This window comes from Rhinatrema bivittatum, chromosome 2 (genome assembly GCF_901001135.1).
Source record: "Rhinatrema bivittatum chromosome 2, aRhiBiv1.1, whole genome shotgun sequence".
Lineage (NCBI taxonomy): Eukaryota > Metazoa > Chordata > Amphibia > Gymnophiona > Rhinatrematidae > Rhinatrema > Rhinatrema bivittatum.
In genome coordinates, this window is record NC_042616.1 from 516,336,296 (window position 1) to 516,352,360 (window position 16,065).

The 16,065-nt window shown below is 43.9% G+C and overlaps 1 protein-coding gene across 4 annotated transcripts in view; it reads right to left on the minus strand.

The window, feature by feature from the left end:
* Window positions 1–16,065, minus strand: part of MBOAT1 (membrane bound O-acyltransferase domain containing 1) — a 286,231-nt gene that overhangs the window by 22,378 nt on the left and 247,788 nt on the right. The window lies entirely within an intron of this gene.

Sequence of the window (16,065 nt, forward strand, 5' to 3'; positions counted from 1 at the left end):
TTAATTAGTAAATTCACCTGTAAATTTAAAGTACTCTCATTCCAACTCCCTTAGTATCCTAAACTTAACTAGGAACTCAATAAAACTAAGATGAAGGCAGCAGTCCAGCAGCAAGAGGGAGGTTTTCAAGTTTTTTGCATAGAGTGTCATATGTATGATTTTTTACCCACCGGTGAGAGATTGTATGTGTGCACTCGGTGCAAAGAGCTTCTGGTTCTCAGGGAACAAGTCAGATCTCTGGAGGCTAGATTAGCAGACTTGGAGGAGCTAAGGCAGACAGAGAGGTACATTGATGAGACCTTCAGGACATAGTAGCCAAATCCCAAATCCAGTCTGGCAGCCTCACTGCTGCCTTGGATCAGAAAGGTCTCCCAGTAGGAAAACATCACCCTGGTGTAGCAGGAAGTGATCCCGTAGCAAGAACCTCTCTCCAGGTGATGTATTGTCCTCTCGCACTGAGGACCAGTCTCCCAGGGCTACTGCCCAGGAGGGAAGGGTTAGGCCGGTCATCATAGTTGGTGATTCAATTATTAGAATTGTAGATAGCAGGGTGGCTGGTGGACGTGAGGACCACCTGGTAACTTGCCTGCCTGGTGCGAAGGTGGCAGACCTCACGCGTCACCTAGAAAGGATTAAAGACAGTGCTGGGGAGGAACCAGCTGTCATGGTACATGTGGGCACCAACGACATAGGAAAATGTGGGAGAGAGGTTCCGGAAGCCAAATTTAGGATTTTAGGTAGAAAGTTGAAATCCAGAACCTCCAGGGTGGCATTCTCTGAAATGCTTCCTATTCCATGTGCAGGTCCCCAGAGGCAGGCAGAGCTCCAGCGGATGAGACAATGGTGCAGGGAAGAGGGATTCAGGTTTGTAAGGAACTGGGGAAACCTTTGGGGAAGGGGGAGACTTTTCTGAAAGGATAGGTTCCACCTTAACCAGAGTGGAACCAAGCTGCTGACACTAACTTTCAAAAAGGAGATAGAGCAGCTTTTAAACTAGAACAAGGGGGAAAGCAGACAGTCACTCAGCAGTGCATGGTTCAGAGCAATGTATCCTTGAAGGATACTAATGAAACAGGAGAGTTAGGGCATCCCAACAGAGAGGTTCCAATAAAAGCAAATGTAGTCCATGTGCCTATATGTAAAAAATCACCAAAGCTAGTGATTTCCAAATTATCCCTAACAACTGAAAAGCAGGTTGCTAATACAAACAAAAACACACTTTGAAATGTCTGTATGCCAATGCCAGAAGTCTAAGAAGTAAGATGGGAGAGTTATAGTGTATAGCAGTAAATGATGAGATTGACATAATTGGCATCACAGAGACTTGGTGGAAGGAGGATAACCAATGGGACAGTGCTATCTCAGGGTACAAATTATACTGCAATGATAGGGAGGATCAAATTGGTAGCGGTGTGGCACTTTATATCCGGGAGGGTATAGAGTCCAACAGGATAAAGATCATACAAGAGACTAAATGCTCAGTAGAATCTATATACTTATATACTATAAGAGTATAGTGATAGGAGTATTCTACCGTCCACCTGGACAAAACGGTCAGATAGATGATTAAATGCTAAGAGAAATCAGGGAAACTAACCAATTTGGCACTGCAATAATAATGGGAGATTTCAATTACCCCAATATTGACTTGGTAAATGTAACATCAGGACTTGCTAGAGACAATGTTCCTGGATGTAATAAATGACTGCTTCATGGAGCAATTGTTCAGGAACCAACAAGAGAGGGAGCTAATTTAGATTTAATTCTTAGTGGAACGCAGGATTTGGTGAGAGAGGTAACAGTGGTGGGGCAACTTGGCAATAGTGATCATAACATGATCAAATTTAAATTAATAACTGGAAGGGGGACAATAAGTAAATCTACAGCTCTAACACTAAACGTTCAAAAGGGAAACTTTGATAAAATGAGGAAAATAGAAAAAACTAAAAGGTGCAGCTGCAAAGGTTAAAAGTGTTCAACAGGCATGGACATTGTTTAAAAATACAATCCTAGAGGCGTAGTCCAGATGTATTCCACGCATTAAGAAAGGTGGAAGGAAGGCAAAACGATTACCGTCATGGTTAAAAGGTAAGGTGAAAGAGGCTATTTTAGCCAAAACAAATCCTTCAAAAATTGGAAGAAGGATCCAGCTGAAGAAAATAGGATAAAACATAAGCATTGTCAAGTTAAGTTTAAGACATTGATAAGACAGGCGAAAAGAGAATTTGAAATAAAGTTGGCCATAGAGGCAAAAACTCATAATAAAAACTTTTTAAAATATATCCAAAGCAAGAAACCTGTGAGGGAGTCTGTTGGACCATTAGATGACCAGGGGTTAAAGGGGCTCTTAGGGAAGATAAGGCCATTGCAGGAAGACTAAATGAATTCTTTGCTTCCGTGTTTACTAATGAGGATGTTGGGGAGATGGTTTTCAAGGGTGATGAGTCAGACGAACTGAACCAAATCACTGTGAACTGGGAAGATGTAGTAGGCCAGATTGACAAACTAAAGAGTAGCAAATCACCTGGACCGGATGGGTATGCTGATCTATTAGTTAAAATTTGTAACCTATCATTAAAATCGTCCATTGTACCTGAAGACTGGAGGGTGGCCAATGTAACCCCAATATTTAAAAAGGGCTCCAGGGGTGATCCAGGTAACTACAGACCAGTGAACCTGACTTTAGTTCCAGGAAAAATAGTGGAAACTATTCTAAAGATCAAAATCGTAGAGCATATAGAAAGACATGGTTTCCTTCCCTCGCAGGCCCCTCTCTTTGGAACTCTATGCCTCTTGACCTACGCACCGAAACCTCCACACCCACCTTCAAAAAGAAACTCAAAACCTGGCTCTTCCTCCAAGCATACCCCCAATCATCATCATCACCTACTAACACCCTAACCCGACCATCATCTCTCACCAACACCCCCCCATCAGGACCTACACCCAACACCCACCCCCTCTAACCCCTCTAAGGAATTACAAACCTCTCACTTAACCTCCTGCAGATAAAAAATGTTACTTAGTACAACCTCACACATAACGTCACCTCAACGACTATTGTTTTCGCGCTTATACAATTTTGTATATAACCAGTGTACATATCAATTGTTCCTCGAATCCCTGTACATATCTTATCCTTATGTATCTGTTTTCACCCTCCCCCCGCCCCCTCCTTTGTCTCGACTACCCCTACCCCTCCCTCCCCAAGTTATTTAGTTACTTGCTCTGTTACTGCGGTTATGTTACATACTGTTTTTTGTAAAGGCTTTGCCTATATATCTTCTGGTTGTAAGTTACTTGTAAACCGGCACGATGTGAAAACGGTTGTCGGTATATAAAATTAAATAAATAAATAAATAAAAATAATGAAACACCGTCAACATGGTTTTACCCAAGGAAAGTCTTACCTAACAAATCTGCTTCATTTTTTTGAAGGGGTTAATAAGCATGTGGATAAAGGTGAACCAGTAGATGTAGTGTATTTGGATTTTCAGAAGGCGTTTGACACACTGTACTGTATCGGCCTGTTTGTAAGTTTGTAGAAATAGCCACGTTTTGAGTTTATTGAAAAGCTTTGTGTCGCTTTGTAACCTTAGGTTTTCAGATAAACAGTTCAAAGGCAAGGTCCAGCTATCGAAGCTGCTCTCTCTCTAACTGTTGTGAGGTTAACGGTTGTGACTGATGGGATGGTAAGCAGGGCTTTGTTAGCTGATCTTGTGTTACTTTGTGGAATGTGTTTTTGGAATATGGTATTCAGACATTTGTTTTCGTTTTTATTTATGTTTTTGTGTATGATGGACAGCATTTTGTATTCTATGCTTTTATTTATGGGTAACCAATGGAGTTTCTTTAGTACTGGGGTGATGTGATCGGATCTTTTGTGGCTTGTGATTATTCTCGCTGCGGCGTTCTGTAATATTTGCAGTGTGCGTGTGGTTGATTTGGGAAGTCCTAGTAGCAGTGAGTTGCAGTAGTCAAGGCTTGTGAGTATTAGGGATTGAAGGATGGTTCTGAATTCTGGTTGGTTTAGTAATGGTTTTAGTCTCTTAAGGAATAAGAGCTTGTGGAAGCCCTCGTTGGTTTTCATGGCTATGTGTTTTGTGAAGCTCAATTCGGGGTCGAGCCATATGCCAAGATCTTTTATGTTTTCCCTTAGTTTGACTATGGAATTGTCTATTTGATTGTCTCGGTGTGGTTTAGATTGCTTTTTCTTTCAGGTAGAATACATTCGGTCTTGTCCATGTTAAGGCATAGTTTCAATTGATTTAGAGTGCTCTTTATGTTGTTGAGTGTGGTGGCTGCTAGATTGAGCATATTCTCAATGATGTTTGTTACAGGGATGATTAGTTGTATGTCATCTGCATACCTAAAGTAGGTGATGCTAAGGCTTGATAGCAGTTGGCATAATGGGAGGATGTAAATGTTGATTGGAGGATGGGATAATTGGGATAAATGGGAGCAGTTGGCATAATGGGAGGATGTAAATATACTTAGGAAGCGCCTTCCTGTGCCGCTCTTTGCCAGTTGCTTCAGTTATTTTCCCTGTCTCTTGTCTCTCTATCAGTATTGCTCTGTGGTAAAGTGCTGGAAGGGTGGGGGGAGATTTGCAATACTGACCTTCTCAGCTTTCTAACAGCTTCCCATAGAAAACAATGGAGATTTTGATTTTGGCAGCACAGTTTTTTGAAAATAGTTTTCAAACTTGTCCAAACAGCATACTGCTTTCAGAAACCCCGGCCTTCCATACAAAAGTGGTTAGGATAATAAAAAGACATACAAAGGGCCTCCCAAGTTTTGGTCAAGATCCCCATTTTGGCTTATCCATAATTCAGAGTAATTTGGGAAACTGTGCGAGACTGGGGTCTTTCTTCTTCCTGGGGATGCTGGATAAAGCTTACCAAACTGAAAAGTCAAGTTTTTTGAAAGAATGAGTGATTTTCCACTGGTTAGAAAATGAAAGAGACTTCTTAAGTAATAAATAAAATATAGTATTTCATAAAAATATAATCGAACTTCCACTGTACATGTGCAGTTTTCTTCTTCCATTCTCAGAATTTAGCATCAACTGAAACCACCTGTTGAATTCTGGGGGCAGTGAACTGTGCAATCACAAACACCAGAGAAAGAGACATCACTGGAGCAAGCAGAGAAGTAAGAAAATTATTATAAAGCAGATAGTTTTGGGTACCTTAAATTAAAAAGAAGAAAAAAAAGCTTTTATATTCTATTCTGCCACTACCTCTCATTAAAAAATAAGTTGCCTGGATCCTCATAACTACCCTGCCCCCCCATTAAATGACCCAAAGAGCAAGGTTCTTGATCTTAAGAATACATGTTGGGGAGGGATGTGGAGGAGGGGGATCATGTGATATGCTAATTATGGGTGGATGCTGGCTTGTGGGGTTCTCTCAGTCCTTTGGGGTATTTATTCTTTAAAATATTATTTGACTTGTTGGAAACTGATAATATGTTAATAGAAGCTACTAAAAAAATCACTGCACGCAATCAGGGCAGTTCATGCAGCAAATTCTGAAAGGTCAGGCAGAAAAAGTCAACCAAGCTAAAGATTCAGTGTCAGAGAAGGAATGGCAGCTTCTGTGACACCTTTAGATTCAACTAAAGCGTACAGAGTGAAAAAAATATTTTCTCCAATTTGTTTTAAATGTGCTACTTACCAAATTCATGGAATATCCCCTAGTCTTTGCATTTGTTTTGAAAGAATAAACAACCAATTTGAATTTACTCATTCCACTCCACTCATGATTTTATAGACCTCTCCATATCTCCCCTTCGTCATTTTGTTCCCCAAGCTGAACAGCCCTAACTTCTTTAGCCTTTCCTCGTAGTGGATTTGTTCCATCTCTAATATTTTGACCACCCAAATGATTGTGTCATTATCTGCTAAACTCACCTCAAGCATTCACTCAAAACTAGTGGTGACTGAAAAAGTGGCACTACTGGTGTCACCTGTAGAAGAGAAGTCGATCTGTATTACAGAAACGGCGACACATGCAGAGGAGTGGGAAGATCTGCTGACCAGCGCGAGACAGAAAATGGATTTCTTGAAACAAAGACTTAAAAAAAAAAATTGCTCAAAAATTAGACGACTTGGAAAACAGGGAGGGATGCAAGAATATTAGAGTAGCTGGTTTGCTGGAGAAGAAGGAAAGATCAGACCCAAAAGTGCTGTTTTCAAAATCGATCAACAAAGATCTGGACCTGGTGGTTATTAAAGATAACCATGTTAAAATAGAGCATGCATACCATGCCCTTCTACCCCCTCTGTTCCCAGGTAGCCGTTCACACACACTATAATTAAGAGGCTTCACAATTACATGGAAAAGGATCAAGTTTACAGAGGTTTATTTTAAACTGCCATGCATTTTAGTTCAAGATTTTTCTCAGAAAAAACCACACAGTTTTTGCTAAAAGAAAGAGAGCTCAAGCAATGTAGACTGCTTTATGGAATGCTCTAACTGGCAAAACCGAAGGTTACAGAGAACAAGAGCGAGATCTTAAAGTCTTTAAAAGAAATGAAAAGATTTCCGAACCAGCTCAGTGAGGCTCCATCTGAATAGAAAAAACGCTGCGGGGCAATCTGGCAGCAAGTAAGCAGGATCAACAGTGAGCAAAGCCATTAAAGTGCTGCAGCATAGATCGGGAGGTTTCCCCCCCCTCTGCTTCTAAAGACGTACTTAAATCAGTCTGGGGGGAACTAAAACTGGCTCTAGTCTTATTTTCTGCATTCGAAGATAGTGCGGTTTTTTCCTCTCGTTTTATTTTTGTTTCACTGTGAGCATATTTTTTAGCAGGGCTTAAATCTACTGCTCACTAGAAATGGCAAAGCACAGTTGCTTACCTGTAACAGGTGTTGTCCTAGGACAGCAGGATGTTAGTCCTCACATGTGGGTGACATCATCAGATGGAGTCAGGCACGGAAAACTTTTGTCAAAGTTTCTGGAAACTTTGACTGGCAGACTGAGCATGCCCAGCCTGCCGCTATCCGCGCATCCACGCAAGGTCCCCCTTCAGTCTCGTAACATAGCAAAAATACAAGCGAGAAAAAATAACACAATAAACCGAAGGTGAACCCAACATTGTGGGGATGTGGGCAGGATTCCTGAGGATTAACATCCTGCTGTCCTAGGAGAACACCTGCTACAGGTAAGCAACTGCACTTTCTCCTAGGACAAGCTGTAGAGGCAAAAACTCACAGTAAAAACTTTTTTAAATATATCCGAAGCAGAAAGCCTGTGAGGGAGTCAGTTGGACCGTTAGATGATCGAGGGGTTAAAGGGGCACTTAGAGAAGATAAGGCCATCACGGAAAGATTAAATGATTTCTTTGCTTCGGTGTTTACTGAAGAGGATGTTGGGGAGGTACTAGTAATGGAGAAGGTTTTCATGGGTAATGATTCAGATGGACTGAATCAAATCACGGTGAACCTAGAAGATGTGGTAGGCCTGATTGACAAACTGAAGAGTAGTAAATCACCTGGACCGGATGGTATACACCCCAGAGTTCTGAAGGAACTAAAAAATGAAATTTCAGACCTATTAGTAAAAATTTGTAACTTATCATTAAAATCATCCATTGTACCTGAAGACTGGAGGATAGCAAATGTAACCCCAATATTTAAAAAGGGCTCCAGGGGCGATCTGGGAAACTACAGACCGGTTAGCCTGACTTCAGTGCCAGGAAAAATAGTGGAAAGTGTTCTAAACATCTAAATCACAGAACATATAGAAAGACATGGTTTAATGGAACTAAGTCAGCATGGCTTTACCCAGGGCAAGTCTTGCCTCACAAATCTGCTTCACTTTTTTGAAGGAGTTAATAAACATGTGGATAAAGGTGAACCGGTAGATATAGTATATTTGGATTTTCAGAAGGCGTTTGACAAAGTTCCTCATGAGAGGCTTCTAGGAAAAGTAAAAAGTCATGGGATAGGTAGCGATGTCCTTTCGTGGATTGCAAAATGGCTAAAAGACAGGAAACAGAGAGTAGGATTGAATGGGCAATTTTCTCCGTGGAAGGGAGTGGACAGTGGAGTGCCTCAGGGATCTGTATTGGGACCCTTACTGTTCAATATATTTATAAATGATCTGGAAAGAAATACGACGAGTGAGATAATCAAATTTGCAGATGACACAAAATTGTTCAGAGTAGTTAAATCACAAGCAGATTGTGATAAATTGCAGGAAGACCTTGTGAGGCTGGAAAATTGGGCATCCAAATGGCAGATGACATTTAATGTGGATAAGTGCAAGGTGATGCATATAGGGAAAAATAACCCATGCTATAATTACACAATGTTGGGTTCCATATTAGGTGCTACAACCCAAGAAAGAGATCTAGGTGTCATAGTGGATAACACATTGAAATCGTCGGTGCAGTGTGCTGTGGCAGTCAAAAAAGCAAACAGAATGTTGGGAATTATTAGAAAAGGAATGATGAATAAAACGGAAAATGTCATAATGCCTCTGTATCGCTCCTTGGTGAGACCGCACCTTGAATACTGTGTACAATTCTGGTCGCCGCATCTCAAAAAAGATATAATTGCGATGGAGAAGGTACAGAGAAGGGCTACCAAAATGATAAGGGGAATGGAACAACTCCCCTATGAGGAAAGACTAAAGAGGTTAGGACTTTTCAGCTTGGAGAAGAGATGACTGAGGGGGGATATGATAGAGGTGTTTAAAATCATGAGAGGTCTAGAACGGGTAGATGTGAATCGGTTATTTACTCTTTTGGATAGTAGAAAGACTAGGGGGCACTCCATGAAGTTAGCATGGGGCACATTTAAACTAATCGGAGAAAGTTCTTTTTTACTCAACGCACAATTAAACTCTGGAATTTGTTGCCAGAGAATGTGGTTCGTGCAGTTAGTATAGCTGTGTTTAAAAAAGGATTGGATAAGTTCTTGGAGGAGAAGTCCATTACCTGCTATTAAGTTCACTTAGAGAATAGCCACTGCCATTAGCAATGGTTACATGGAATAGACTTAGTTTTTCGGTACTTGCCAGGTTTTTATGGCTTGGATTGGCCACTGTTGGAAACAGGATGCTGGGCTTGATGGACCCTTGGTCTGACCCAGTATGGCATTTTCTTATGTTCTTATGTTCTTAAGCAGGATGGTAGTCCTCACATGTAAGTGATTACAGAGCTCCAGACTGCCCCCTGTGATCAGAGGGACCCACAGTGGCCGAACAAGGTGCCAATGGGCACAACACAACTGCAGCGCTGTGGGAAACAGGGACAGTCTGATTCCACGGAGATCACGATGGGAACAGTCGGGTTCAGGACTAGAACAGATTGCGGAGGACAGACTGGTCAAAAGCACTGTCCTGGTGACTATCCCTGTCGAGACAGTAGTGCGCCGCAAATGTGTGGAGAGAACCCCAGGCCGCAACCCTGCAGATTTCTGCAACGGGGACCACATGCAGATGGGCCACTAATGTCACCAGCGAAACCCTGGTAATAGGCGCTGAGGTGTACTCTGACCAAGCTGGTCTGGAGGACAGACTCGGACAGGTGCCACAGTAATTCCAGCAGGCGGGGGAGCAGGCAGGAGAAAGGGTCCAGTCCGTGGCCACCGCACCAGGTGAGAAATGCTTCCACTTTGAGCTGTAAGATCTTTGAGTGGAAGTGCCGCCATTCATAGCCAGATAAGTCGCATCAGCCTTCCGGTTCACCGGGGCAACCAACACTGGGTGTTCCTACACGTGGAGGAGGAGCTCCTTAAAGATGTTGTGGACTGGCACCACCACGATCGCTTTTGGGGCATCGATGAACTGGAGGACCTCCAGCATCTTATGACGGGTATCCTCCTCTGACAGGAGGTGGAAGGGGATGGCTTCAGCCATGGCCCTTACAAAGCTGGCAAACGAAAGGTCCTCAGGCGGGGAGCAACGCAGCTCTTCCGGAGGGGAAAGCTCTGAAAGGGGGTCATCAGAGAACTCGGATGATGCATCCGAGGAGTCATCGCCCCACGGGTCATAGGGGCCCTTCTCACTAGGGTCCGGATGCTGAGGGCGGGACCAGCCCCAAAGGCACTGAGGGCCGTGGGGGCACCAATAGCATCGATGGGCCCTCGGACATTGAGGGGGCATCGGTCATGGTACGACGGGGAGGGCCGGCGGTGGCCCGGGGAACTGCAGGTATGGGCACCCGGCCCCCGCGACCTCATCCTCCTCGCTGGACCCGGGAATTGGGATTGCTCCGATGGAGGGCATCTGTGGCCGAGGAGGCATTGAAGGCCTCTCGGGTACCGGTTGCATCGATAGGGCACCAAGAACGATGTCTAGATGCTTCAGCAGGGGCGCGAGCATTGAAGGCGGAGGCTCAGGCACTGGTATGGGGACTGGTGGTGCCGGCAGCTCGACGCTCTGAAGCGCTTTGAGCTCCGCCAATTGCACCCTGCGGTCCAACTCCTCCTGGAAGTCCTGTGTAGTAAGGACTGATGTAGGGGGACAAGGCGTCACTGGAACACCCTCGGAGGAATCATGAGGTAGCTCGGCAGCCACAGATCCAGAACCATGTTGGGTTTCTGGTGCTCGGCCCAGTCTTTCCCCGGTGCAGAGGATGATGATGACCCTGAGGTTAGGGGGAGGGGAGAGACCACAGAGGATTGATCTTCCTCTCTGTGATCCTTAGGGGTACTGGAGAGCGAGACCACCAGGGGAAGGGACGGGGACGGTTCCCTGTGGTCCTTAGGCGTGGAAGATATCAACGCCGAAGTGGAGGGTTTTGGAGAGCCAAAAATCTTCTCCATTTTATCCAAGCGAGCACAATGTCCTTTGGGGGGTCATTTGATCACACAAACGACACCCTCGGATGTTGTGCGAGGCCCCCAGGCAGAAGATACACACCTCATGCGGATCTGTGATGGACATGGTCCACCCGACGATGCCATTGAAAAAGAGGCTGGCGCGTGGTCGATGACCAAAAGACCCAGAAGTGGGAGTTGGGAATCGACTGCGAATAGCAATGGCAAAAGCCAAGGGTACCCACCAGAGAAACCAAATGCGAAGGGGGACCAGACACAGAAAAAACCCCCGAAAAAAACAGCAAACACTTTCAAGGGTTTGGAGCTCCACAACCACGAGGCTACTGCACCGCAGAAAAGAAGAGACTGAAGGGGGGCCTCAAGTGGACGCACGGATAGCGGCAGGCTGGGCATGCTCAGTCTGCCAGTCAAAGTTTCTAGAAAGTGACAAAAGTTTTCCGTGCTGGGCTCCATCTGATGTCACCCACATGTGAGGACTATCATCCTGCTGTCCTAGACGAAAGAGCATTTGTCTTATGGTATCACAGTTGAACTGCAAAGTAAACTTGTTTCTCGAATTTCATATGCAGTCTACAGAGATGCTTTGGATGTCCTTTATTTTTTTTTGGTGGACTATTTTATTTAGATAAATTAGAGACATTAGGATTATCTGCCACAAGCTGGACTTTTAGTGTTATTTGTTGCATCAGATTGGCCATGTGAATTTTCAGTGAATTACAAAGGGAAGCTGTACTGGAGAAATTACTTACCTGATAATTTCGTTTTTCTTAGTGTAGCCAGATGATCTCAGGACCAATGGGATGTACAAAAGCTACTCCAGATCAGGGCGGGAGGCTGCCCATGGTCCGGTTAACAGTGCCCGTGCAAAGGCTGCATCCTCTCTGGCTTGTACATCCAGGCGATAAAACCTGGAGAAGGTGTGCAAGGAGGACCACGTCACCACTCGGCAGATATCAACAGGAGACAGCAATTTAATTTCTGCTCATGAGAACACCTGGGCACTAGTGGAATGAACTCTAATCTGAGAGGGTAACGGCTTTCCAGCCTCCATGTAGGCTCCTGTGACCACTTCCTTAATTCAGCAAGTTATGGTAGCCCACAAAGCTGGTTCGCCCTGCTTCCTTTCGCCATGAAGGACAAACTGGCGGTCCGTCTTCCAGACCGATTCTGAGACTTCCAGATACTGTACTAGAAGTTTCTTGACATCCAAATGACGGAAGAGACTATATTCCTCCACATCCTTCAGTTTATCTAGGGATGGCAATGAAATGGACTGATTCAAATGAAACTCCGAGACAGTATGTAGCTGTAACGCCCCTGGAATCATCCCAGCCCGACAACGCCTGCAGTTCAGAGATGCAAGGTACCAAGCATATAGCCATCAGGAACACATAGCCACCAGGAACAATCAATAAACGAATGGAAAGCCTGCGCAGCAGCCGAAAGAAAGGACCTGCCAAGAATTTCAGTACCAAATTGAGATTCCACAAGGGAACAGACAACCATAAGGGAGGTCGAAGGTGCTTCACTCCCTTCAGAAAATGGGCTACGTCAGGATGAATCGACAGGGAGGCCCCATTCATCTCACCCCTGAAACAGGAGAGGGCCACTACCTGCACTTTCAAGGAATTAAGGGCCAAACCTTTATTTAAACTGTCCTGAAAAATTCCAGTAATGGAGGGGTTTTGACCGCTTGGGGGAGGACATCGTGCTCCTCGTACCAGACCTCAGATACTCTCCAGACCCGTACATACGCTAGTGATGTGGAGAACTTCCAACCGTGTAGTAAGGTGACAATTACTGCTGCAGAATATCCCCGCTTCATCAGGTAAGCCCTCTCAAGGGCCAGACCGAAAGACAGAATCAAGTCAGATCCTCATGAAGGACTGGTCCCTGCTGCAACAGGTCCCTGTGTGGTGGGAGGAGCAAGGGGTTCTCCACCAGGAGTATTCGCATGTCCACGTACCACCAATGCCTAGGCCAATCTGGAGCTACTAGTAGGATTAGACCCCTGTAGTGTTCGACTCTGCAAATGACCTTGCCCAGCAGGGGCTATGGAGGGAAGGCATATAGCAACTCATCTTCTAGCCAGGTCTGAATGAGAGTGTCAACTCCCAAGGACCACAGATCTCTTCTGTGATTGAAGAATCGAGAAGCCTTATGAGATGTGGCCAGCAGGTTGATGGACAGGAGGCCCCAGCAATCTACTATCAGTTGAAATGTGTTGGTCGACAACACCCACTCCTCTGGATCCAGACTTTCCCTGCTTAGAAAGTCTGCCCTGATGTTGTCTTTTCCCGTGATGTGGGAAGCTGAGATCATATGCAATTGTACTTTCGCCCATTCCATAAGGAGTTCTATCTCATGTGATACTGGCTGGCCCTTGGTTCCTCTCTAGCAATTGATGTAAGCTACCATCGTTGTGTTGTCCAACATCACGCTAACTGCTTGACCCTGGAGTCTATGGCTGAACTGTAAATATGCCAATCTGACTATCCGAGCTTCCAGATGATTGATGTTCCAGAGGGCCTCTTCTTCATTCCAAGTTCCCTGGACCGTCAGTTCCTGACAGTGAGGTCCCCAGTCCCGGAGACTCACATCTGTCGAGAGAACCAGCCAGTTCAGGGACACACCCCTGCTCAGATGAGCTTCCTGCAACCACCACTGAGGTGAGAGCAGACTCCCATCAGTAAGTGGAGGCGAACAAAATAGTCTTGGGACTGTAGGTTCAAACATGATAGTAGTGAGCACTGAAGTGGGCGCATATATGCCCTCGCCCTCGGCACTACTTCCAGGGTTGCCGCCATCAAATTGAGAACTTGGAGATAGCTCCACACTATTGGGCGTACCATGTTCACCAACTGACGCACCTGGTACATCAACGTCTGTATCCGTGTGGTCGGAAGAAAGACTTTGCCCCACCTGGTATTGAACCTGACTCCCAGATACCCCAAGAACTGGGAAGGTGTGAAGCTACTCTTAGCCAGGCTTGCTACACAACCATGTTCCTGTAACAAGGAGATCACCCTGTTGGTCACCAAGAGGCTCTCTTCCACGTTGGCCAGGATTAACCAATCTTCCAAGTATGGGTGTACCAGAATCCCTTCTTTTCTCAGCACTGCTGCCACGACCACCATAATTTTAGAAAATGTTCTGGGGGCGGTGGCTAGGCCAAAGGGCAGCGCCCAAAACTGATAATGGCAACCCAGTCCCGCAAAGCATAGGAAACAGTGTTCTTGTCTTAATCAATTCCGTCTTCTCCTTTGGACCCATTTATGTGGTGGGTGGGTGGCGTTTTGCTGGGTGCAACATTGCTAGTTGTATGTATGAGTGAGTTTGTGGAGCTGAAAAATTGGAAAATCAGATCTGCGCACTAGACAGTGCATTCTTTTTATCTGTACATATTTTAAGATATATTTACAGGTTTTAAGCGCATCCTTTAGAATAAAAGTGAAAAGAACAAATCTTTTTGTCAGATAGGCACGCCTGCTTGGGGAAAAGACTATTCTACCTACATGCTGTGAATGCAATCCTCCTTCCTTTTGGGAATGGAGAAAGAGATTACAAGGTTTAATGTTACTGGAAAATTTAAACAGTAATCGCTCTTTCAAAAGTAAATGCAAATTCACTGGGGTATGGTATCCCTATCTACAAAAGCTTTTTCCAAAAGGAACACAGCGAAGTAATTAACTACCCTTGAAAAGATTTGGTCGCAATATTAATGGAATATAGGAACAGTATTGTGTGGGGGCTCCTTGGCCGTATGTTGTGTGTTAATTTGTGTCTCATGGGATTGATAATAAGGTGTGCTCATGCCTACAAGAAGTGAGGCGGGAGGGGATCAGCAGAATGTGGTAAGGTTTTAAGGGGGTTCACTTGAGTGGTGCAGAGTTAAAGGATGCTTGATACTTTGGTCTGCTAATCAAATGTTATGTAATAAATGGAAGCCACCCCTTAGGATGTAGATGGTGGTGTGGGGCGGGTATAGGAATGGGAGGGAAGGTTAGGGGTATGTACAAGAAAAGGTTTACTTGCTTTTCTTGGCTTGGTATGCTTCAGAAACAATTGTATACCAAGCTTTCTGTGTTTATTTTATATTTAATAAACAGTTTAAACTTAAAAAGATGCATTTACAGGTTTAAGTATTCCTCCCCTTTCTATAGCTGCAATTGTGGTTTTCACTATGGCACTTCAATTTTGCTTATTTCTAATAATGTTTAGATACTTTCTAATTAATGTATTATATAAAAAAATAAAAGCAGTTAATTTTGCAAAATTCTCATTTTTTTCCTGCACAAAGTTCCCTGGGATGTATCAATATCACTCTGAAAATGTAGCCTCTGGAACTGAATAGAATGCTCCAGATGAGGACTCACCAATGGTATGTACTAAGGTATTCCCGCTTTTACTCTGCTTGTTATACCTCTCTGTATTTTAAGTTGAAAACAGGATAGTGATCATAGTGAACTGGCCTTAAATATATTAACAGTAGAAAATTTAAAGGACCTGGTTTGCCAAAGGTGCATGCTGCACTGCTGTAAGACAAGCCTTATGTAACTCAGGTAGTGACAAAAACTACTACCCAAGATTACCCATAAAGGATGCACAATGTGCAAGTTACTAATAAAACTTTGCTTTATTTTGTTAAAACATAACTCCATGCAATGCTAATGCACAATTTTCATAAAATACATACAGTATCTATATCCAACCAGTGGAAATGCACAACAAGCCAAATCCTGCCTGTACATTTTGGAAGGATTTAAATCGAGTGTGGACTAAAAGCAATGTATCAAGTTCAGAGTCACTTAAAAGTAAATTTGCAACAAATTCTAGCACTAAAAATTCCTGAAAAAAAGATCACTTGTCGTTTAAAAAGTATTTTCTTCATAATCTGGGCATAAAGAATTCAATTCCCACTAGCGTTCCAATCGCCAGCTGAGTGCGTCCATGAGCCACCTGTTCTAGCAGCAACCCCCGGATAGGTTCAATGAGAGGTCAAAGGGCAACATGGTGACCAGAAAACAAAAGCCTTTTACTAAAATTGTATTTTGTTTTCACCTTCTAAGGAGCACATGCAGAAGCATTTCAAAATGCAAAAGCATTTCAAACTTGTCAGCTTCTAAGTAGGCTGGACTAAAATGCTACCTTTAAAAAAAATTTGAATAAACGACAAGTAACAAAACACTGGGATGGAAACTCTAGACAAAATCTCCCCATCTTGAAATGCTTTGTTTCAATTTTGATTTAAAGATTAAATTAGGTCCATGGGC